Source organism: Euprymna scolopes, chromosome 43 (assembly GCF_053919585.1).
Source record: "Euprymna scolopes isolate OS-2025 chromosome 43, ASM5391958v1, whole genome shotgun sequence".
Taxonomy (NCBI): Eukaryota; Metazoa; Mollusca; class Cephalopoda; order Sepiida; family Sepiolidae; genus Euprymna; species Euprymna scolopes.
In genome coordinates, this window is record NC_136524.1 from 10,701,910 (window position 1) to 10,727,918 (window position 26,009).

The following is a 26,009-nucleotide window of genomic DNA, read 5'->3' on the forward strand; positions in this document are numbered from 1 at the left end:
AACAACCCTTTAAGCTTAATTAGAGTGTTTTTTTTTAGAATTAACTTATCATTTAACAGATTTTGTTAAAAATTGGAATAAAGATTCAAGACATGAGATTTAGTAGTCTATTATGTCTTGATTTTAACATTTGTGTAGCAATATTTGGTTGTTTGTGTGTTGAAAATAGAAGTTAGTTTAATTCAAGCAGAAAAATGGAAAATTGCATTAGAAGTTAAGAGCTACATGTCAGGATATGACGTCATGAACAGGAGAGCTGACGTGACATTTACTAAAGAAGACAGTCAAGTCTTTCTTTTTGTAATGCAATATCCAAACATAGTATTCAAATGCTAATGCACTTATGAGGGCCAGACATATATTGCCATTGTTTAGACAAAATAATTTAAATCAAAAATAGAATAAAATGAAACAATTATGTTTTGGAATTTTTATAAATGAGGATTGATAATGTCTATTATTTGGATTATTCAGATTACTGTTCTCTTCTAGGATGGTATTCCCACAATATTTCCGTTATTTTTTTTATATAACCTTTTAATGCACCTGAAGAAGTTTGAAGGATGGAGGTTATATAAATGTTTTGTTTGTGAGAATAACATGTAAGATCAGAACAGTATAAAATGGAACAAATTTGCTGAAGAGATTCTTAGGTCAAAACGTTGGCTGTATCAATCATCATCATCGTCGTCGTCGTTGTTGTTTTTATAATTACAAATCGTATTGTTCTCAATGTTAATCAATGTAGAATCCGCATAACATAATATTTAGAGAAAAATTCCTTTTTCCAGATGTGAGTTTCAACTCTGTTTTTAAAACGTTTACTTCTAATCATCACATCTTCCCAATACACCTCTGCATTAAAATTGCCTTATATATATATATATATATATATATATATATATATATATATATATATATATATATATATATATATATACACGAGCAAACAGTTAATAAAACATGTTAAAAACACTTTGAAATGAGTTAAAAACATATTTAATCTGAAAAGGAAACATTAGATAAATGGATAGTCCTTAATCCGCGGAGTTCTGAAGAAATACTTTCCTTCTCATCAGAGGGTAGGAATTAGCAAAATGCGGGATCGGATTTTGCATGCAGAAGTATTTGATGAAACAACAAGTAAATCAAAGATCTTACTTGAAAACAAAAAAAAAGTGAAGCAGAGGGAATATGGTGAAGAAAAAGGATAGTCTGGTGGAAGATAAATAATCCAGTGACGGTAAAATACAAGTATATAACTTATTTTATTATATATATATATATATATATATATATATATATATATATATATATATATATATATATATATATATATAAACCACATAAAATTATTATTTAGGAGGAGTAATCAAACAGATCATCAAAGATTTGTCTTTGAGAACATCCTATGGTATTACCTGGATTCTGAGTCCCCCCAGATTTCCAGTACTTATCACCTACTCACTAGGGGGTCTCACACATGTCATCGTCAGAGATTGCTCATTGACAACAACCAATGGTGTCCTCTAGAGTTTGGCAACATGTCTTTCTCAAATTCCAGAACTCTTCACCTTTGCAAATTAATTTGCATCATCACAACAGCCATTTTTCATTTACTTTTCGTTGGCAATGACCATTCATCTACACTGGAATATGGGTGGCAATAAGATTTATTTTTAAATAGAATTCAAACATCTTTTTTCTTTAATTAATAATGTAAATTATTATTTTCTTTAATTAATAATGTAAATTATTGATGAAAGTAAAAATACTACCAGGGAGTGCCAGTTAGGGACAACTAGTTTTAAATAAATATTTAAATGATTAGTTCATTCCACAGTTTGGCATTGAGATAGAAAATTGAATTTAAAAAGGTGTTGTACTTTGCTTTGGGCATTGTGCGTATGGTGTAAGAATTTGATTATTGAAAGCAGTGACAATGTGATATTTGGTTGAAGACACTGTTTCATAGAAAATCTCATAAACGATGTTTCAGACAAAGAGGGGGAGCTTTGCTATTTTCTGAGTGAGAATATATTCCATCTAATACTTATTGTTGGAAAATTTTTTACGTTAAAGTAGGGATCCAGCTTGTCTGGAGCGATTTCCATTAAAAAAATATTTTAATGCAAATAAATCACAAATGATTAATTAAATCAAAATAAAGTATTTTCGACTACTTTTCCTTTAAAATAATTTAATTTTGTAATGATTACAGAAATGGTAACTATACACATGTTAAATGTACTGACAAAAACAAATTACTTCATAAAAATGACAACATTGCTAAAACTGATTATTTCACATATGCAATAATAACCTTTATTCCAGTGCAAAGCGTTACACAACCACATTTACAAAAAAACAAAAAAAAGAAAGAACAATTTATTTAATATAATAAATAAAAATACAAATAAATGATTATCACAGAATTTGAGAATACATCAAAAAAGGAGGTTATGTTTGCTAAATCTGTCACCTAAGAAGATCTTCTTTCAACTAATAAAAATGCTATTTAAAAAATGTATTTCATTGAAATAAAAGTTAAAACTAACTTTTGCAATATGAGCTTAGGTGAAGCACTCACTAGTCTCGGTGGGCATTAATCTAGAAATGGTATCTCAATATAATAATAATAAAAAAATATATATAAAAGTAGTCCCCATTACTTGGTTAGTTTGGTGCAAGGAAGGGCATCTGATCTATAAAAAGTTTGGGCCCTTGTGCAGTTCAGATTGCCACTATTTGTAACGCTTTTGGAAAAGCTCTACACGGAAAAAGGGGGAGTCAACTCAGAAGAAATGATTTTCAGTGAAACTTTATACATTAAATTAATGCATTAACACAACAGAAAAAATAATTACCAAAAGATTTATTGAACAAAATTAATTTTTTACTTTTTTTTTTAAACATGAATATTTTCTTTCTTTTTCTATGTGTATATTTTTTCTAAATTTAATGACAAACACTTTATTTTTATTAAGTAACATTTTCAAATAAATTAAAGCAATCAGTATCGGGGATGTTTTTAAATTGTGAAATAAAATATAACAGTCAATTTAGAACATTCGGAAAAAAATTTTATGCATGTGGTAATGGTGGTAAATTTAAATATGTGGTAATGGTGGATAACAAAAAGAGCCTAACTTTCAAACACACCTGAAGTTGGTACCCGCGTCACTCAATTGAGATATGGAAGCACAGAATCGATACAATTTCCAATTATATTTTGTTTACATTTTTTTTCACCCTCATTATAATAAAATTATATAAAATACGTAAACTTTTCATCACTTATTTTTTTAAATTTTTCAATCGCATATCTTTTCTAAATAACTATGTTACCATGTTATATATTTTGTCAAACTATTTAGATATTTTAAAAATATATTCATTTACAGAAGCATGAAAAAAGATATGAATGAGCCACATTCTTTACAGTTTTAGCAGTTAAAAAAAAAACGTGAATGTGCAACAGAAAATAGTTTAACAGTTTTAAAATGTGAATATTTTACTTATGTTAAAAACATTAAATTCAAACAATATAATAAGTACGAATCAAGTAGATGATATTACCGAAAAGCAAAGATCGTAATAGATTATTGCAGGTTTAAATAATAATTAAAATATAGGTACTTGTACAGTTTAATCAAGACATTAAAAAATGAAAATACCGGAAAAAAAAGGTTATATTGCACGTATCCGTTATGGAACGAAGTTCTCCGAAAAAAAATTTCTCTTAATTTCATCGAGTAGTTCTTTTTTTTTTTTTTTTACGGCGAAAAAAACAATTTGTTACGATACCGAGCAAAAGGTTCGATTTTTAGGAAGAAAAGCTAGAATTAAAGATGTGGAGGGGGGAGTGAAATGATAAGTAGAGAGAAAAGAAAAGTAAACGTAAAGGTTTTATCAACTTAAAAGTATAACACGTGTTTTCGAGAAATCAATATGAGGAATAACTACGATCCTTTATTTCCGGAAGAGTCAAAGCAATTTATTCTAACATTTTCCCCTTTCAACAATAATTAAGTATGGAATTACAGAAGTTAAATTTAGTCTGTTCAGTACTAGGTTAAAAAGTCCTTATATTTACTTGGAAATCATCGCATTCTGGATGATCTCCGCACTGATTCACAGAGATTTTGGTCTTCAGCGTCCACATCTTGGGGAGCATGGATATTTTCAGGATCAGGTAAGGGATTCTTCCCCTTCACGTAGGTATTGTTTTCGTCAGTTGGCGGTTCTTTAGGGGCTTCAGGGCTTGCAGGATTGTTTTCATTATGTTGGTCTTCTTGATTTGAGGAGTTAGGAGCCAGGTCTCGCACATTGACAGTAGTTTCTGCACCAGAGGGTAGTCGTACATGAGCAAAGTAGGGGTTGATGTCTAATAGGGTAGCAGGGATTACCGGAGGATTGAGCTTACTAGACTGAGTATGGTTTCTGACATATATTTGGCCTGTTTTTACCAAAGTGGGAACAGAAGTTCCAGAGGAAGATTTACGACTATATTTGAACATTCTGTCATGAGGAGTCGTATTAGTGGCAGTGCATAGTAACGACCTAATTGAATGGAGAGTGTTTGGTAGTATATCCTCCCAATGGGGCAGTTTCATGTTGCAAGAGTGTAAGGTCGTTTGGATGGCCTTCCATAAAGTTCTATTGAGTTTCTCAACTTGCCCATTAGCCTCAGGGTGGTATCTACTTGTTTTAGAAATGGCGATACCTTTGCCACATAAGTAATCTTTGATTTCTCCTGGAAGGAAGTCGGCAGCCCGGTCAGTGTGTATCATATCGGGCATACCAAAAATTGAAAATACTTGGTTTAGGCAGTGGATCACGGTTTTGCTAGTCATATCATTACAGGGGAAAACAAAGGGAAAGCGAGTATATTCATCAATTATAGTAAGTATTTGTTACCATGCACAGAAGTAGGTAAAGAGCCTTTAAAGTCGATGTTTAATCACTGGAAAGGTAGTATAGCCTGTATGAGTGTTCCTTTGTTACAACTGGCAAATTTAGGTTTCAGATACTGACAGGGGGAGCACGAGTCTGTTATATTTTTCATTTGTTTTAAAGAGAAAGAACGGTTTCTTGTCCTGATGAAGTGGTTGAGTCACGTGATACCAGGATGGCATAGTGTAACATGCAAGTCACAGAGGTCTTGCAAAGTGTGTGTTAATGCAGAGATGTGAGAAAATGTGTCAGCAGTTGTATTTTCCGTTCCTGGACGGTAAACAATACTGAATTTGAATTGTGACAGTTCGATCCGCCAACGACATATCTTATCATTTTTAATTTTAGATTTCCTCTTATTATCAAACATAAAACTGGTGCTCTTTTGATCTGTAATAACTTTGAAATGTCTCCCGAATAGGAAAGGTCACCACTTTCGGAGAGCTTCGACAATCGTAGCAGCTTCTTTTTCGACAGCATGATGTCTAATCTTATTCGGGTTTAGTGTCCGAGAAAATAATGCAACAGGTCTACCCTGTTGGTTTAGAGTAGCAGTAATTACTGGCATCAGTTTCTACTACAAATTCTTTATCCGGGTCAACAGTTATAAGGGTAGCATTTCTTAAGTCGGTCTTCAGCGTCTGAAAAGAATTTAGAATAGACATGGGCAGTGGAAACTCCTTGTTATGGTTGAGAGGCAGTGTCTTATCAGAAAAGTTTCGAATGAATTTACTATAGTAAGAGAACATACCAATTATTCGTTTTTGTAACCAGAAATTTAGAGGCGGTGGCATTTCAAGGAGTGGTTTTAGCCTTAGGTAATCAGGAGCAATTTGGTTGTTCTTGATTGTGTAACCAAGAAGTGTGATAGAAGTAGCAGAAATGATGCTCTTACTTTGGTTGAGGTGATGTTGTATCTTTTCACTACATTATAAAACCTTTGAAGGTTGTAGTCATGCTCTTTTTTATCCTTTCCGCATATTGTGACATTGTCTACATACACAAAAGTGTCTGTTGATTTTTCTCTTTCTACAATGCAATCGATGCATCTTTGAAAGCCACTTACTCCGTTAGTGACGATACGAGTAAATTGGTAGTTTTCCATTTACTTCAAATGCCATGTATTTCTGATCGGCGTGACTAATTGGGATTTGATGGTAAGCAGACTTCAGGTCGAGTGTTGTAAAAACGTTGTATTGAGCTATGTCATCAATCATTTTATTAATGTTCGGCATGGGATAGGCATCCAGTTCTGTAAATCTATTTATGGTGTCGCTGTAGTCGACTACCATTCTTTTTTTTTTTTTGATTCTCGTTAGAGGTCACTAAACTTTGGGCTCAACAAGGAGATATAGAGAGCTCTATCATGCCTTCCCTCAACATTCTGGCAGTTTCCGCTCTAATAAATATGTTGTCAGTGAATGAGTGACGATGAGATTTGGTGGCAATAGGGATCGTCCATGTAGAAAGATGAGAGAAAAGGGGAGGAGGAGAAATTTTGATACATCGAAAACTGTCTCTCTTACCCATTGCTCCGATAGCAAGTTCTTCCCCGGGACCGTCGAATTTCAGGGTCACAGTTTTATATTGTTTTAGGAGGTCTTTTCCGATAATCATATCAATGAACAGGTCCTTAATTACTTCCACTGTCATAGCATGGTGGTTTTTATGTTTAGGGAGATGTCAACAATAGTTTCGCCGATGATTTTGGCATGATGATTAGGGTCCGCCAATGCTACGGTTTTCTGTTTGGGAATAATAAAAAGTTTCAGCTTTCTTGCTGTATTTTTGCTGATAAACGTCCCCACGCTGCCGGAGTCTACCATAGTGTTCACTACTTGCCCATTTATTTTGCATTTCGTGTATATAATGTCTTTGGCACCCGTTCCTAATCAGGAGAGATTGGGTGGGGGGGGGAGTCAGGGTCGTATAACACAGCAGCAGTGGAGGAGGAAGATTTACATACCTTCACCCAATGGCCATTTTTCTTACATTTCATACATTCAGCGTTACGCGCAGGACACATCGCCCGTGAATGTTGTGTGTTCCCACAGAAGAAACAAATTGCTTTTGGTAGGGTATTTCCGTTGATAGCAGCTAAGGGAGTGTCTTCTGGTTTAATTACAGTAGCGGCTACGTTCGGGTACTTATCGAAACTTATCGTATGCTTCTCCGCTTGTTCTAGAAACCTAGCCATTGTAAAGGTCTCTTGTAGAGTTGACAATGGTTTTTCAAGTACACGCTGACGAATAGACGAGGAGGAGATGCCGCTAATGAAAGCGTCACGGATATATTGCTTTTTGTTCTCCGACGCGCTTACTGTTTGAAATTCGCAAGATTTGGCAAGTACTTCCAGTTGTTGCATGAAATCGTCGATAGTCTGTGCCGGTTTCTGTTTATCCGTCAGAAGTTGATGTCGGTTAAATATAACGTTTGGCGGTTTTATGTAAACAGTGTCTAGCGTTTTTATGGCACCATTGTAATCCATAGCATTGCTTATTATTTCGAATATTGTCACTGAGACTGAATTAATCAAGGCGAAGAGATTTTGTGCATTATTGTCTATTTCCCTGTTGTTTAAAGTGCATAAGTAATACTCGAACGTCAATTTCCAGTGTTTATAGATTTTTTCCGAATTCAGAGCTGTTGGTTCTACGTTAAATCTGTCCGGCTGCAGTAGTTTGTCCATTTTTTTTTTAAGTTGATAAAATTGAACTGATAAGTAGAGACAAAAGAAAAGTAAACAGAAATGACTTTCGTAAAGGTTTTATCAACTTAAAAGTATACACGTGTTTTCGAGAATCAATATGGTGGAATCCTTAATTCCAGCCAAGGGGAATAACTACGATCCTTTATTTCCAGAAGAGTCAAAGTAATTTATTCTAACAGGGAGTGTCGGTGCTTTAACTGGAGTTATCTCCCTTTGGCGTGTTCAACAAATTCCATGACTGATTTCAACGCGCTCTCATAAGAACGTGTTTTTCCACTGCAAAAAAAAACACAAAAAAACTACTCGATCAAATTAAATGAAATTTTTTTCGGAGATATTCACTCCAAAACGGATACGTACAATATAATCTTTTTTTTTTCGATATTTTCATTTTTGAATGTCTTGATTAAACTGTAACTATATTTGAAAAAAAAAAACACACAAAAAAAACCGGTAAATATTAAGAATATTTCCACCCTCAAAAATCCTTTAAAATTACCACTTTTTTGCAGGTTTTCTGAGGTGCTGAAAACGAAAATAACGTTTACAATTTCGGCAAACGATTAGTTTCCAAGATATGAAGAAATGTTTGTTTAGAGAAACTAGGGGACTCCACTTTATGGCCACCTTTTTTTTGGGGGGGGGAGGGGGCAACGTAAAATGAACACAATATAAAGTAAAATGAGCACCCACTGGTTTTTGTTGAGTGTTGGTCAACGTAAAGTGAATAATTATGGCCTGGTAGACCAATGCAAAACCTATTTGCGCATACAACAATGGCCACCAGTGGCCGCCACCACCTATAACATAAGAAACAACATTGCTTAATATTCGGAAAACTACTTATTTGCGGAAAATTTAAATGCGATATTCGCTTTCAGCACACCCGAAAACTTTCAGAAAACAAGTTTTTAAGGTAGGTTTTGTGTTGATCTACCAGGCCATAATTATTTATTTTACGTTGACCAACGCCCAACAAAAACAAATGGGTGCTCATTTAACGTTAAATTAATATAGAAGACGATCCTCCACTGCATTTTGACGGTGGAAAAATACTGCCAAAATACCAACCCCCAAGGTGGTCATAAAATCGGTGCTTATTTTATGTTAAATTATTATAAGAAAGTGATACCAACTTTCTCTAAACTAGCATTTCTTTATATCTTGGAAACTACTCGTTTGTCAGAATTTTAAACATTACTTCCCTTAAAAGTGGTAATTTTAAGGGATTTTTGGAGGGTGAAATGATTCTTTGTGTAAAGCCTCTGATCTTGAACACACGGTACAGTGGGGGAAGTGGTGGCTGGTTATTTTAATGCATCTAAAACCAAGCTCCTATCTTTACATCATAAACGCTCTGATCCCCACCTGGCATCAGTTGAAATGGGTGGCTCTCGTCTAGGGGAGGCCCCATGTTTTGATAAGCTTCTGGGATTGACCTTTACTCTTGACCTGAAATGGAACACGTACATCAAGTTTATTGCCAAGGTCGCTGGAAAAATGGTAGGATCCTTCTACCATCTCACTGCTGATGCAATTCTCTATCTATATAAAAGTCAAGTACATCCAAGGATGGAGTACTGCTGCCACATCTGGGCAGGAGCTGCTAAAAACAGCCTATCCTGCATTGACAGAGTACAAAATAGACTTCGTGGCTTAATGGGCGATGCGCTTTTCTCTTCCCTGCAACCTCTCTCCCACAGAAGAGACGTTGCGAACCTGTCTTTGTTTTATCGTTACTTCCATGGCAAGTGCTTGTCTGAGCTCCAATCCCTGGTTCCCACTTGCCGATCTTTCACGATAAACACCCATCTAGCTGAAACCACTGTCAAAAATTTACCCCTCTTTAACTGTGCCAAAACCAAAACGTAGATTCCACGAACAAAGCTTCTTTCTTAGAAGTGCATGCCAGTGGAACTCTGTTCCGTCTGCCTGTTTCCCACCTGACTACAACTTAGGTGTCTTCAAGTCCAACATAAACAAATTCCTGATGAACCGCCCCCTTAAGCAAAACACTTTATCAAATCTCCAATACTAACGATTACTATGATATTATTGCATTGATTACTGTACACGCAATAACCCTTATCCCAAGTGGCTTCCGGGCCTTGATAAGTGGTGAGTTCCATGTAAAAAAAAAAAAAAATCCAAGATAAGTTTCTCTTCTACCTATCTGGAAAAGTTTTTAGTTGTTTTACTCACTTTAAAACGTGTAATCGATTTGAAAATCATACAATATTTATCGATATATTTTAAAAAGAAAAATGGTGGCATGCTCGCTGTTGAACATGGTAAGTTTGGGAAAATGAGTTCAAACAAACAAATCATACAAAATACTGTTAGAAAACCACCGAATATATGTCCGTCTATGTCACGGTAACATATATTGAGCGAGTTTCTAACAATATTTTGTATAATTTTTTTGTTTAAACTAGTTTTCCCAAACTTAACATGTGCAACAACGAGCATGGCGCCATTTGCATTTTTCAAATACATCGGTAAATAATGTATGTTTTTCGAGACGAATAAACACGTTACGTTAAATAAAAAAAAAAACTAAAACTTTATCCAGTTAGGTAGAAAAGTATATTGCCTTTGATAAAATTTATTTCTAATATGTTTGTTTTTTGCAACATTTTCGAATCTATGTGCATAGTAAAATAAACCCGAGTCTTCATATTTACCAACAAAATGTAAATATGTTTGAAAAATATATTAACAAAAAATTTATAAAATTTATAAAAACATATTAAATTGCATGAACTTTTTTTATCGATTATTTTTTTTTATAATCGCATATCTTTTCAAATACCTATGTTTAAAATTAAGTTAACATGTTTTATATATATATATATATATATATATATATATATATATATATATATATATATATATATATATATATATAAGAACAAGTAGTAAATGAAACATGTTAAAAACACTTTAAAAAAGAGTTAAAAACATATTTAATTTTAAAAGGGAAGCACATAATAAGTGGATAGTCCTAATATAACTATATATATATATATAACTATATGTATATATATGTATATGTATGTATATATATATATATATATATATATATACATATATATATATATATATATATATATATATATATATATATATATATATGTATATGTTTACAAACAGGCGGTTTGAGCACTGTAAAAGTGGTGCCGGATGTCTAGACATAGACATTCCGACGAGTTATTTGTGGGCGTCGCTTCTGTGGTCGAGTGGGAGAACTGCCGACTGTCAACACGATGGTTCTAGGTTCAATCCATGGCTTAGGAGAGATGCTAGTCTAGCGGCACTAATGAGTTGTGATACAACGAAACAGGACTATATGTCGATGACTACAAATATATATATATATATATATATATATATATATAAATTTTAAATATTATTTTATTATTTTCGAAAACGAAATTCCGCTTTTGAAAATAAGGATTGTTCCTGAAGAGGTATCTAGTTAATAAATACAAGTAGATCGAAACATGCTCATGACTGTGTAGCAACAAACTACTGCTTATGTAATGACAAATTTACAATGTAACTTGCTCTACTTCTGTATTGTACTCTTGTATTAACCTCGTTATATTTCACTTGTTACTATATCTATATATATAAAAATGTAAGTGTTGGTTCGTTCGGAATTAATTGTCTAAAAAACCACTGGACGGATGGCTTCCACGTTTTTGGTATAATATGTTTACTATATCCATGTGTGTTTTTATATATTTCTTTTTAATTATAACATTATACTAAATTTTTCTATGATAAAAAGGTGGATTTCTTTGTACCGATAGGCCATTTTTTTTTATTTAGGGACAATTATTTATTACTGCTTCCTGTCACGTGACCAGTGTTACAATTTAGCGGTTTTCCTGCTAGATCTGGAGATTTCTTTTACAATCTAGCGGGAAATTCTAGAAAATCTGGAGGTATTTGGCACCCACACACCCGCATTAGATTATTAAAAAATAAAGAAAAGCGTTTGAAAATACTTTAAAACATAAAATAAACATAAAATAAACTCATTCATGTAAGTAAAAAAAAGTAGCATTTATTGCCTTTGGTAACAATTATTTATTGATTATTTGTTTTGTTTTTCACCTTTTTTTCGACTAACCATTCTTAAATCTCACTATAAAATCGATTTTTCCACTAGCGATTTTCTGGACATTTCTTTCTCCTGATCTCGTGGGGTTTTTTTTAAATCTCAGTTGACAACATTGCATCACTAAAAAAACACTACAGGCTTAATGTAAACAGAATGTGTTTACAATATCGGTAAATTTTCAATGGGTTTAATTACATGATTTATTGATAATGTAACCATGTGATTGAACTTTAATTTAAATTAACCACTCGTGGTTGCAAAATGAATGCCGACGCTCAAAGTGTATACACATTTTGACTCCTCCCTTTACTTAAAAATTCACCAAAAATCAGGAAATTAACCAATTTTAATGAAAATTGCAGTATTTTTCAAATAATGATCGCAGAATATAATGAACTAATTATTTTTACTTAACTCTTAGTGAAAATGTTTTATTTTGTTTAAACAAAAAATACCTTTACTAAAGTTATGGTTTTCAGTAGTAAATAAAAAACGCAAGAATTTATTTTTGCTTCTTTTAAAGCATCGTAATTTGTAACAATAAAAAATAATTTTTACAGTAACATTACGAAAAAAGCCCCTAAAGTCCGTAATTCTCGCATACTATTCAGGAAATTAAAGATTCAATTAGATTCCTATTTCAGTCACCTAAATTATTTAGGGTGAAATGAGTTTAGGAATTTATAGCTAAACCTAAATTTTTTTTTGGTAAATATCCAGATACGCTACTACAGAACACCGACCACTCTAATTTGTTTGGGCAGGGGGGGGAATGTGATGTTGGGGCGCGCGCGCACCAACATCACATCCACCTCCCTCCTCCCCCCCACTCGCGCCCCCAATGTACAAAGTAAAATCTTCGGAAAATGTTAAATGGTGTTCTAATTAGTAAATGTCGGTGCGTTACTTACGGAAAATTTGAAAATTCGATGTTCCAGGTAAAAAAAAAACAAAAAAAAACAGATAAATTACCCCCCCCCCTACTCCAACTTGGTGTGCTTTCCTTTCCTTATTTTATTTCTTTTTCAGCTAATTTTAAATTTTCCACCCAAAAAGCGCTATAATGTATTTTTGAAAATTAGAAAATTCTATGTCCTGGAAAAAAAAAATCCCCTCCCCCCAACGTAGTTTGCTTGGTGAAGCCGTCGTTTATGCTACAGCTCGCATGCGCGTAGCATAAACGGAAGCTGCAAAATGGTGGAAAGAAGTTCGTGGGTTCAGGAGTAAATACCATGCAAAGGGAAAATTTGCCCCAAGTTTTACTATCAGATTCGTTGTCAGCGACCTCAATTACATATAAAAAATCAAAGAGTGGTCAGTGTTCTGTAGTAGCGTATCTGGATATTTACCTTTTTTTTTCTTGCTTAAAAAAATAGCATTGATACAGTAAGTTAGGTAAACTGACTTTTTCGTTTAAAAATGAAATTATTTCCCTTTCGTTATTAACTTTTTTTTTAAAATTTTTTTTTTAAATAAATATTTTGTGTTTTATATACATAAAGTACAATTGTTGAATGTTACTGTTTTGATTATATTCGTTTGGGAGGGGGCACAATTAAAAAATTAAGAAAGATTAAAACGAAGCGAAATTTAAGTTTCCGTTCCATTTTTACAACAACTGTAAAACAGTGTATACTCAGAAAGTTTTATCGTAATTTATAAGCATATTGAAACACTAAATCAACATTTTATTCATTTTTTTTTGCATAATTAATAATGGAAGTATTTTTCTGTTTATTTTCTTAACATCCGTTAAAAAAAAATAAATTTGTACATTCTCTTGAAAAAAGAATCAAACTTTTCTCTACTTGCACATGTGTTCCATTTTAACAAACTGAGCCACAGCAACGCGTGGCCGGGTACAGCTAGTATATATATAAAAATGTAAATTTGGTTCGTTAAAAGTGAATAAAACCATATTTCTACGTTACCAATTTATTTGAAATTTTCAGACAAGCCATCTTTAGAGTCGAGGGATGTTTTTATGTCATTAAAATAAATTTACCTCGCGAATTATTAAAATATTAAATAAAATATAAATATTTTTCGAAGTCGTTTCTGCGAGACTTGCCCGGTTTTATTTCTGGTAACTTCCGTTTCAACTACTCTCGAATTACAAGTAAAAAAAAAAAAACTTACTCATGCAGAGAGTGATCCGTGCTGAAATAATAACGTTATTATTTAAAAAGCCATTCTTAACATGGGGGAGGGAGGGTGTTTTGTACCTATTCTGTACTTTAACCTTACAATTGAATTAAAAAATAGCGCGGATCACTCTCTGCATTAGCACACACAAAAAAAGATAATCCCATATTTTAAAAATTTAAATTCAAAATTTGTATTTACCAATTTTTTAATTTTAACTTCCTTTATTTATGTTAAGGCTTTTCACTCATGAAACATTGCGTTTTAATTGTTTAGTTTCTTTCACGGCATTGTTTACATAAAAAAGTTTGTTTATAATATGCTGGGGCGAGTCGTAAAATTAACGAAGTTGCTATCTATTATTTATTGCAAAAATTGCTTAAAATTTATTTATTTGACAAAAATAATTACATTTTGGTACTCCTTGGGCGTTGAGTCCATGGCGACCAGCAGAAAAAAATAATAGTCGCTCCCTTAGTCCCCCACCCCACCCCGCACGTAACATATCTTATTTACTAACGTTGCCGCAACTAAACGATTATTTGTCACATTTACAAACATTTATTTATTTATTTTGAAAAAAGTTTTACTTTTTATGAATATTAAAAGAAAAATGGGTACTCATGCAGAGAGTGATCCATGCTGAAATAATAACGTTATTATTTAAAAAGCCACTCTTAACATGGGGAGGAGAGGGTGTTTTGTACCTATTCTGTACTTTAACCTTGCAATTGAATAAAAAAAAACATATCATAAAACTTTAATTAAACGTGGAAATACGATTCAAAAAATAGTGCGGATCACTCTCTGTATTAGCACCGAAAAATGTTACTAAACATTTATTAATAATTTCTCACTTTTACAAACATTTGATTTTAAATTTCTTTTTAAATGACGACTTTTATCGACTTTTTTTTTAAATATCCCCCCCCAATGGTGTTTATTCCGAAATCCATTGTTAACATGGAGAGGTTGAGGGTGTTTATTCTGAAAGCCGTTCTTAACATTTGTGGAGGTGGACCTAATGTAAAAAAATAAATAAATAAATTTAAAAAAAAACTAAATCATTTACTGATAACTTCTCACTTTTACAAATATTTTTTTATTTACATGCGCGGATGAACAAATTGTTGAATAGTGCGAAAACAAAACGTTTTTGTAATAAACTTCGGGATAATTTTTTGGGTAAATATTTACATTTAGGTCCACCTCCACAATTTTCTTTTTTAAATGACGACTTTTATTGATAAATAAATTTACTTCTCCGCAACTTTTATTGATAAATACATCTACTTCTCTGCCACGGGTACTGAACCCCTCCTTTTTTTTTAATAGTATTTTCGGGTGGGTATGCTGACAACAAATTTCAGTTAAATTTTGCAAATATACCCCCCCTTCCAAAAGTGGTGTTTATTCCGGAAGCTGTTCTTAAGATGAGGAGGTTGGGGGGGGGGGGTGATTATAAAGTGGACCTAATCTAAAAAAAAAAAAAAAAAAAAAAACAAGTTTTTATGCACATAAGCAACTATTTTTTTCATTAACTTTTTTTTTACTTTTTTATTTAAAAATTAGTAAATTTCAATGAATAGAATAATAAATCATTTATCATTAATATGTGTTTTTGGTTTTGTGTTGAATGAAACTTTTTTTTTTTATTACAACAATAATGAACCAATTTAAATCTTCCAGCATGCGTTTAAGGGTTACGAAATTATCAATAAATCGTTTAGTTACTAAGCCAATGTCAGTAAATAAAAAAATGTTACGTGCTCATGCATTAGCCTTGACTAGGGGGGGGGCTAAGGGAGCGACCATTAAATAATTATGCTGGTCGCCATGGAACTCAACGCCCAAGGAGTACCTAAAGTGGCACTTATGCACTTATGTTATCGTGCTATTTTTTAAAATAGTATTTTCATGTTAAATTCAAATTTTACAATATGTTTTTCTTTTATTAATTTGTTAAGTGAAAGTACAGATAACCCGGTCGGTTTCTAATTTTTTTTTTTTTTTTTTTTTTTACACAGTGATCACCACTTATCAAGGCCCGGAAGCCACTCAGGGATAAGGGTTATTGCAAGTACATTACGTTAGTGAGGAGATTTGATGAAGTGTTTAATTAGGGGGGGGCGGTTCATTAGGAATTTGTTAACATTAGACTTGAAGACATCCAAGTTGTAGTCCGGAGGGAAGCAGGCAGACGGAACAGAGTTCTACAGGCGTGCAGTTCTAAGAAAGAAGCTTTGTTCATGAAATCCGCGTTTTGATTTAGGCACAGATATAGAGTGGGGGAAATTTTTCACAGTGGATTCAGCTAGACGGGTGTTTTTCGTGAAAGATTGGCGAGGGGCGACCAGGGATTGGAGTTCAGACGAGCACCTGCCATGAAAATAATGATAAAACAAGGATAGGCTCGCAACGTCTCTTCTGTGGGAGAGGGGTTGCAGGGTAGAGAAAAGGGCATCCCCCACTAAACCACGAAGTCTATTTTGTACTCTGTCAAGGCAGGATAGGCTGTTTTTGGCAGCTCCTGCCCAGATATGGCAACAGTATTCCATCCTTGGCCGTACTTGGCTTTTATATAGATAGAGAATTGCATCAGTAGTGAGATATCTTCTGGAGCGGTAGAAGGATCCCACCATCTTTCCAGCGACCTTGGCAACAGACTTGATGTACGTGTTCCATTTCAGATCAGGAGTAAAGGTCAAACCCAGAAGCTTGTCAAAACACGGGGCCTCACCCAGACGAGAGCCATCCATCACAATTGATGCCAGCTGGGGATCAGAGCGTTGATGATGTAAGGATAGGAGTTTGTGTTTTGGATGCATTAAAGGTAACTAGCCACATCTTCCCCCACTGAACCATGCGCTCGAGATCAGAGGAGAGAGAATCCGAGAGAACTTCGTCATTTACAGCCTTTGATGTGTTGCCGTAGATGGTCGTGTCATCAGCATAGATGTCAACGAATGATTTAAGTATGTGTTTAGGGAGGTCATTGATGTAGATCAGGAAGAGAGTTGGGCCCAGGATTGACCCCTGAGGGACTCCAGCATTTATATTGCAGGCCTCCGATTTTTGTCCATCTACCACTACTCTTATGAGCCTATCGGAGAGAAATGATTTAATGATTGAGAAAACATTTCCAGTTATACCGTAGCTGGAAATCTTGTGAAGTAGACCCTTATGCAATACTTTGTCAAAGGCCTTTGATATGTCAAGAGCAATTGCCCTAGAAAGGAAGCCTTTGTCAAGAGATTCACTAATCCTGTGGGATATAACCGTCAGCACATCTGCGGTAGATCTTGCAGAGCGGAAACCATATTGTGTGTCACTAAGAAGGTTATTCCTGCTGAGGTGGTTGACTATTTCTCTATTTAATATTGATTCCAGCAACTTACTCATAACACAGAGAAGACTTATTGGTCTGTACTGAGAGGGAGATGACTTATCACCTGAATTCTTAAATACAGGGCAAACTGACGAGGTCTTCCAGGGGGTCGGAAAGCACTTCTCCTTAAGGCAGCGCTTAAATAGTTTCGTAAGTATGGGAGCAAGTTCTGGTTGAAGCTTTAATGTGAGGAATATCTAGCTCCCCCCCACCCCCCAAAAAGAAAGGAGTACTCTGGATAATAACAAAACATTAAAATTGCCTCAGTCTCGAAAGATTTCTTCTCTACTGAACGAGGAAACAAACGGTGAAGTGTAGTTCACCTTCTGTTTCTCTCCCCCTCTCTCTTCCTCTCTTAATATCTCTCTCAATCCATCTCTCCGTTTCCCTCTCTCAATCTATCTTTCTCTCTATATCACCCTCTCCATCTCTCTTTGGCCCCTTTCTCTCTCTAACTCCCTCTATCTCTCTCCTTTCCTCTGTCTCATCCCTCTCTGTTTCTAACTCTCCCCCTCTCTCTGTTTATCTATCAATCCCTTTATCTCTCTATCTCCTTCTCTTTCTCTATTTTCCTCTCACTTTCTCTTTTCTATCTATATATCTTCCTCTCTCTGTCCTAAATTAATTACAGTGAATAAGGCATTGTCAAAACATGGATAAATCCTATTTTAGTCACCTAATTTACTGACTGTGAGAATAGAAGTCATTTGGAAATTACTGCTACCTTGAACAGCACCAGAAGTAACTGGTAAAACCTTTCTAATTAAATTGATTTTGGCAGCCATTTGGTAACAAAATGACATAGCCTTAGCCCTTGCTGCATGAGGAATACCTGCGACCTTGCTGCCAAGTAGAAGAATTATTTATTCTACTTTAAAACATTCAATTTTTCAAAAATCTCATGTTCGACATCTCCAAAACATCCAATATGGGGAAAAATATTGCAGAAATGCAAAGTTATTGTTTAGGATGAATGCACAATGGGCAAAAAATCACTTGAGGTTCTAGATCGATCCTTGCAAGATTTGCGTGGCAATGTCAGACCATTTGGGAATGCAGTAATATTGCTTGCAGGAGATTTCAGACAAATGTTACCTGTTATTCTTCAATCAACACCAACAGATGAAATAAATGCTTGCCTCAAATACTCTACTTTTTTGTTCCATGTGAAGACATTAAACTTAACTCAAAATATTCATGTACAGTTGCAGACTGTTCGATCCACACAAAAACTTTTGCATCACTTGTGGGAAATTGGGTACGAAAAAGTGCCAGCTGATCAGAGTTAAGGGCAAAATTCTTTGACTTTTAACTTCTGTAATTTCTGTAATTTTATTTCATCAAAAGAATAGTTAGTTTAAAAGGCTTTTGCAGATATTCAAATTATAAGAATTCTATTTGACTGAGTGAATGAGCTATTCTTGCAGGTCAATACAAAGATGCCCATGAACTTAACGCTATTATTCAATGTAAAATTCCAAGTGAGGTAGTCAAATACAGATCCATCGACACTGTTTTGAAAGCAGATAAAGTGGTTAATTATCCAACAGCTATATTTGCCAGGGATGCCACCGCATGTATTGCAACTGAAATTTGGTGTATTAATTATCATGCTGTGAAATATAAACCAATCCAAGCTTTGCAATGGCACATAGCTTGCAGTAAAAAAAATTAACAAACAATATCATAGAAACAACAATCTGAACAGGACCTTTCACAGATGAATATATCTTCATTCCATGCATTCCTATGATTCCACCGGATACATCATTACACTTTAGGAAATTGCACTTTCCAATTTTATTGTCATTTGCAATAACAATCAACAAAGAACAGGGAACAATCTTTACAATTGTGGGCCTTACAGTTACACACTGACTGTTTTTTCACATGAACAATTTATGTTATGTATTCAAGAGTCACCAAACCGGAAAATCTCTATATTAGCTACGAAAATGGAACAACAAAAACTGTGTACCCATGCAAAATGGAAAATTAAAACATGCTTTTTCTCATTTTGGAACTTTTTCCATTGCACCAATTTGAGCCACAGCAACGCGTGGCAGGGTACAGCTAGTATATATATATATATATATATATATATATATATATATATATATATATATATATATATATATATATATATATATATTTCAGGTCAGAAAGATATCTAAAAATTAAGAATAATTGAATTTCAACAAGGGTCGTTGATATTGCTCAATGAAAGAGAGCATATATATATATATATATATATATATATATATATATATATATATATATATACTGTGTGTGCAAAATCAAGACTTCAAGACAAGGTGTTGATGGCAACGAAAAGTGTATTTCATTTTACGTTACAATTGTTTCAATGTCTAGTACGACAATTTCAAGCATTATATCGTTTGAAAATTTTCAAAAACCAGTATTTCTTCAGACTTTATGAATAAACACACTTTTGGCAATGTAGCATTTTTTGATTAGAAAGAAAAAAGGCGGGGGGGGGATCCCTAACGAAAAAAGCATGCGAGAAACATTTACCTTGGTTATATATATATATATATATATATATATATATATATATATATATATATATATATATATATATATTATTCTTTATGTAAATACAGTCAAATCTTGCTACGATAAAATCAAATATGATTGAAACGGCCTGCGCATCGTAGCAAGATATGACTGTATTTACATAAATAATAATAATAATATTAATAATAATCATATATATATATATATATTATTGAATAACACGGAATTATTCTGTTTTACAATTTTTTTTTTTTATCTTCACCAATCTCCGAATAGTCCTTTTTGTGTTCTTCTCGAAATTGTATATGTTGGATCCATAATCGTGAGCGCTTTCGACAGAAGTACTTCTATCATCCTCAGGCATATTGTAGAAATAAATGTAGAAATTGTTTTTTAAATTACATACATATATAACAACTAAGACATTATATATATATATATATATATATATATATATATATATATATATTCATATTGACTCTCCACCTCTCTGACTCTAGCTCCATATCACAACATTTGAAGGGACATGGCTGCCAACATTCGGAATTTCGAAAAATTATGGTAGAAAATACAAGAGTATTGCAGAGTGAGAGAAATGTAAATAGGCTAAGAATACTCGAGGCGTTGTATGTATATTAAAACAAAGAAGCCTTAGATAAATAATATTAATTATGAGTGCAGCCGAAACGTTTTGAAATGCTTGGGATAAATTTCGACTACATATGTGTGTGTGTATATATGCATATAAATATATTTAATATTAAAAAAAAAAAAAAAAATTTAAGTCCGCTCACTTAACTTGTAACAAGCTACCACGTGACTATGAAAAAAAAAATATATATAATTAAAAAAAAAACAATTTCTACATTTATTTCTACAATGTTCATGAGGATGATAAAATCACTTCTATCGAAAGCGCTCGCGATTATGGATCCAACTTATACAATTTCGAGTAAAACACAAAAAGGACTAATCGGAGATTGGAGAAGATAAAAAGGAAAATTGTAAAACAGAATAATTCCGTGTTATTCAATAATATTTGTCTAAATGAGAAAATGTTGCCTAAATATACACTATATATATATATATATATATATATATATATATATATATATATATATATATATGAACAAATGATTAATAAAATATGTTAAAAGACATCATATTATAAGCTCTATTTCCTTTTCGGTTTTATTGAGCTTTTTACATCTGGCTGAGTTTATTTTACTTGTAAATATTAACTCTTTAATATTTATAATATATTTTAAGTTTACCATTTTGATTACCTTAGTAAACTTATTGTAACTTTTATTTATTTTTATATATATATATATATATATATATATATATATATATATATATATAAAAGATATGCGATTAAAAATATCTTTTTTTAAATTGATAAAAAGTTTACGTATTTTATTTTTTATTATAATTGGGTAAAATATATATATATATTTGAAAAATGTATCGATTCTGTACTTCCATACCTCAGTTGAGAGATACGAATGCCAACTTCCGGTGTGTTTGGAAGTTAGGCTCTCCTTTTATTCACCATTACCGTTTTATTATTTAAACCTGCGTAATCTATTACGATATTTGCCGCCAAGTACGTTCTACCCTTGCCAAAACATATAATATACGAAATTGTTGAGGTAATTCTACCCATAAGTGACATGTGTTTTCTGGATTATTCTTTAATGCACCTTGTATTAGAAACAAGAGACACAATGAAAACGTTGAAATGGTTGGCTAGACATGCCTAATCGCAAATACCAGCATTTGTAATAGGTGTAGACATCCGTCGAGGATGGTATTACAGAGGAGAAATGTGGAGAAGCGTAGAGACGGTTATTGTTGGCCCTGTCCGAAATGCCGGAAAAAAATCTGTACGTGTGGGCTCTTTCTGTGATCACGCGCATCTAACATTAAATCAAATAATTGGGTTGATTTATTGGTGGTAATTAGAAAAGCCGCAAATCATTGCAGCAAAACAAAGGGGAGTTTGTTGGCGAAGTGTCATTGACGAGTACAGTTTCTTGCGTGAAAATTGCGGCATGTGCCTAATTGAAAATCCTGTGGAAATGGGTGGTCCTCTGGGCGAACAATTGAAATTGATGAGAGTAAGTTTATGCGGCGCAAATTCAACCGTGGACGATATAAGCAAGAACCGTGGACGATATAAGCAAGAACGATGGCGAAACAAATACGACAATGATGGTAGCAGTTGAAAAAAGGGTAGCAGAAACTCTTTTACCAATCATTTAACAATATGTTTAACCACGATCACGCTTTATAACTAATGGCTAGCGAGCATATAATGTCCTACCTAATCACTTTGTGGTCGAATTTTGTGGATCCGAATGATCCGACAGTACTTACAAACACAGTTGATGGATCTTGGAGACTATGCAAGATGAACCTAAGAGCTATGAGAGGCACTGCGGGCACTAGCTCAGAAAATTTCCACAGCCACCTACAGGAATTTCTGTGGCGTCGCCGATTTAAAAATAACTGTTTCGGCAATATCATCTACTGGATTCGTACTTATGTTGTTTGAATTTAGTGTTTTTAACATATATGAAAAATTCACATTTTTAAGCTACACATTCACCTTTTTTAAACTGCCAAAACAGTAAAAATATGATACATTCATAGTTTTTTCATGTTTCTGTAAATAAATATATTTTTAAAATATTTAAGTAGTTTGACAAAATATATAACATTTGAAAAGATATGCGATTTAAAAAAAAAATAATTGATAAAAAAGATCATAATAAATTACGCAGGTTTAAATAAAAAAAAGACTAACTATATTTGAAGAAAAAAAAACTCGTCGTATATCTTTTTGAATAACTATGTTTAATTAAGTTTAAAAAAAAAACAAATAAAATATAATTGAAAATTGTATTGATTCTGTGCTTCCATAGTTAACTTGAGAGATGCGTATGCCAACTTCCGGTGTGTTAAAAAGTTCCTGTCTCCTTTTATTCACCATTACCACAAAGGTTTCACTGGTAATCATAAAAATTCTGGATTGTTTACTCTATTCCTGTATAAAACTCTTCTGAAACTAAAAACAATAATCATCGGTGTCAATCTAAAGTACGTAAGCTCCAAATTTTGCCGAAGAAAATGACTCCTAAAGAATCCTAACAAGAAATAAGTTTGGGAGTCAATTTCTAAAAGCCATTCAACACATGACAGCATATAAAACGACCTTTAAACTTAATGGCGATATTATAATGATATAGTAATAAAAAATGCTAGCGTTGTAGTCTTTTATAAAAATTAAAACTATTGATGCTAGGTTTCTTACAGGCATCTGTTAAATGGCAAATGGCTTTAACAGATTCTTTCTATTTTATTATTAAAAAAAAAATACCAATAAAAATATTGAAATGTTTAAACACATACTTCACCGAGATATTCTTTGTTTAATTTAATGCTTATTTTATTAAACAAAGAAACTCTGATTTAAAAGAATGAATTTCGTTTCTTTAAGTTCTAATATATTTCAGTTATTTTGTGGGCCTATTTATATAATTGGCCTCTACTGGCATCAGAATAAATCGACGAAACATCTAATTGCAAGAATTTAACTCTGATTGAAACTTACCGGACGGACGGACGGACGGACGGACGGACACACACACACACACACACACACACACACACACACACACACACACACACACACACACACCTTTCTCTCTGCGATATTATTTTAAAGATAATATATATCATCAACGCAATGTTCAGTCAATGCTAAGAGAGGAGTGTATCAAAGTTATTGACAATTTTATATTTCGTGTTTAAGTATGATTGTAACGGCGATAAAACAAGATCTGTTGGACATTTATGTTTGAAAGTTGGTGGATAAAACAGGTATAAACCAAGTGTGGTCGGATTGCAGAAAGTATTGTGAATGTTACTAACTAGTTTATGGGTGGCATTTAATTGGGGCAAAGGGGAAAGGTTAGTCACGCTTTGTGTTATTTTGTGTAATGTTATCACCATTTTAAATGACATTCAAATTCTGGCAACACCCTTCTGGTGGATTTTTGTTGAGAGAAGATCTTAATAGACCAATACACTAATGTAATTAAAAAATGGTGCAAATATTAAAATACTTTCTTAAATATTTAAAAGATAATAGAGATATTTAAATGGTTACTCAAAATATAATAAAATATATTCAAATACTAGAATATTTAAAGCATCATCTAAAATCACGTTTCAAAATTTTGGAGATGAGGATTGGTTATTTGTATTATTTGGATTCAGCGGACTACTGCACTCATCTTGATTGTGATTTTCACAACATTTCGGTCAATGTATCCTCCGATCTTCTTCAGGTGTATTTTGTTGAACTCCGTAATGTTCCTGTCAAACTCGGGAATTTGGGCAGAATTTCGAATGGAGCTCTTTATTTAGTTTGTGGAGGTAGCATGCTCTTGTTCTGCCAGCCATAACTGGATAGAGGTTCTATTTTCAATTGTATTTTTCGATCACCCACACTGAGGATTGAACCTTCAACCTTCAGGAGAATATCACTTTTCACAATTGATTTTCAAAGAACTCTAACCACTGTGCCACAGATCCTTGTCAATGAATCCAAATAATATGATTATTTAAAATATTAAAAAACAAAATACTTAAAACATAATGCAAATTATTTTAAATATTTAAATATTCATAAAAAATAAAATAGCAAGACAATATTAAGTGTTTTAATAATTAAATGCTTAAAAGACAATACCAATAATAAATACTGTTATGATTTAATTTGTTGTTAAGAGTTATCCCCCTTGGGATTGACATTCATAATAAAAGCGCCCTCTGTTTCATTTTCCCGCTCGATCCTTTCAAGAGCGTACGTGTATTTTACAGTTAATAAAACCTTTCTAAAAGGCAATTCTTTACTTACTGATACTATTCACTTCAATTTTATTAACTGTAAAAAAAAAAAAATAATGGATCGAATCTTACGTCCCAACAGATTCGAGGTGGAACCTACATGCCCTAATTCCGAAAAATCCTATAGGCATTGGAAATTAACCCTCCAGAATTATATCCGCTCACATAATAACGGATTAATCGAAAACACTTCAGATAATTTATTTGCCTTGATCAATTGTATTTCAGCCTCTGTTTTCGATTTAATAAGCGATAAAACCGACTACGATAGTGCATTAAGAACATTGGACGCCGCTTATTTAAAACCTGAAAATATTGTTTATAATAGATATCGATTGATGACGACGAAGCAACAAACAACACAAAATATAGATGCCTTCATACTACAATTGGAAATGCTTGCCAAAACATGTAACTTCGAAGCGGTTTCTGCTGAAGAAAACAAAAATCAATACATTCGGGAAGCTTTTCATCGGCGGACTTTCTTCTTCGTCCATCCGACAACGACTGTTAGAAAAACCCATCCTGACTTTACAAGACACATATGCCACGGCCAGATCTCTTGAACAAGCAGAAAAGCATTCGATAAGCTACGCAAATAACTTTACTGTAGCAGCTACAAATAATCCTTCGGGCTACAATCGTATAGCTGTGACTAAAGAAAATATGCATCCAAAAGGGGTTTGTTTTTTCTGTGGAAAATCACGTCATCCTCGATATTTATGTCCTGCACGAAACGCCGAATGTAAAAAATGCAAAAAAAAAATGGTCATTGGGCTAAAGTGTGTAAATCTTCTATTTCTAACACTCATACTGCTGTTCTTTATGACGACTCTGACTACCCCTCACCTTCTCTATCCTGACTAGGAACTAACTCCAAAGATGTCACATTCACTCAATGCCAAATTAACGGGCACTTCGTGAACGCTATGGTGGACTCCGGCAGTGTAAAAACATTCATTAATGAAAATACTGCTAAAAAACTTAAACTCTTCACAATACCTAAAAACAAAACTATAGCTCTGGCTGCTTCCGATCAACATGCTAAAATAACTGGCGAAGCTGTCGTGGATTTAATACTGAAAGATAAAACCCATTCTGGAATAACAATTGAAATCATTGAAAACCTTTTCATTGATTTAATAATCGGAAAAGATATTTTAAAAAAATATAAAAAAGTAACACTTAAATTCGACGGTCCTAGAGACAAACTTATAATTGGA

At 33.1% G+C, this 26,009-nt stretch overlaps 1 protein-coding gene across 10 annotated transcripts in view; it reads right to left on the bottom strand.

The window, feature by feature from the left end:
- LOC145268181 (F-BAR and double SH3 domains protein 2-like) overlaps positions 1 to 26,009 on the bottom strand; it is a 313,479-nt gene that overhangs the window by 92,217 nt on the left and 195,253 nt on the right. The gene's annotated exons all lie outside the window — the stretch shown is intronic.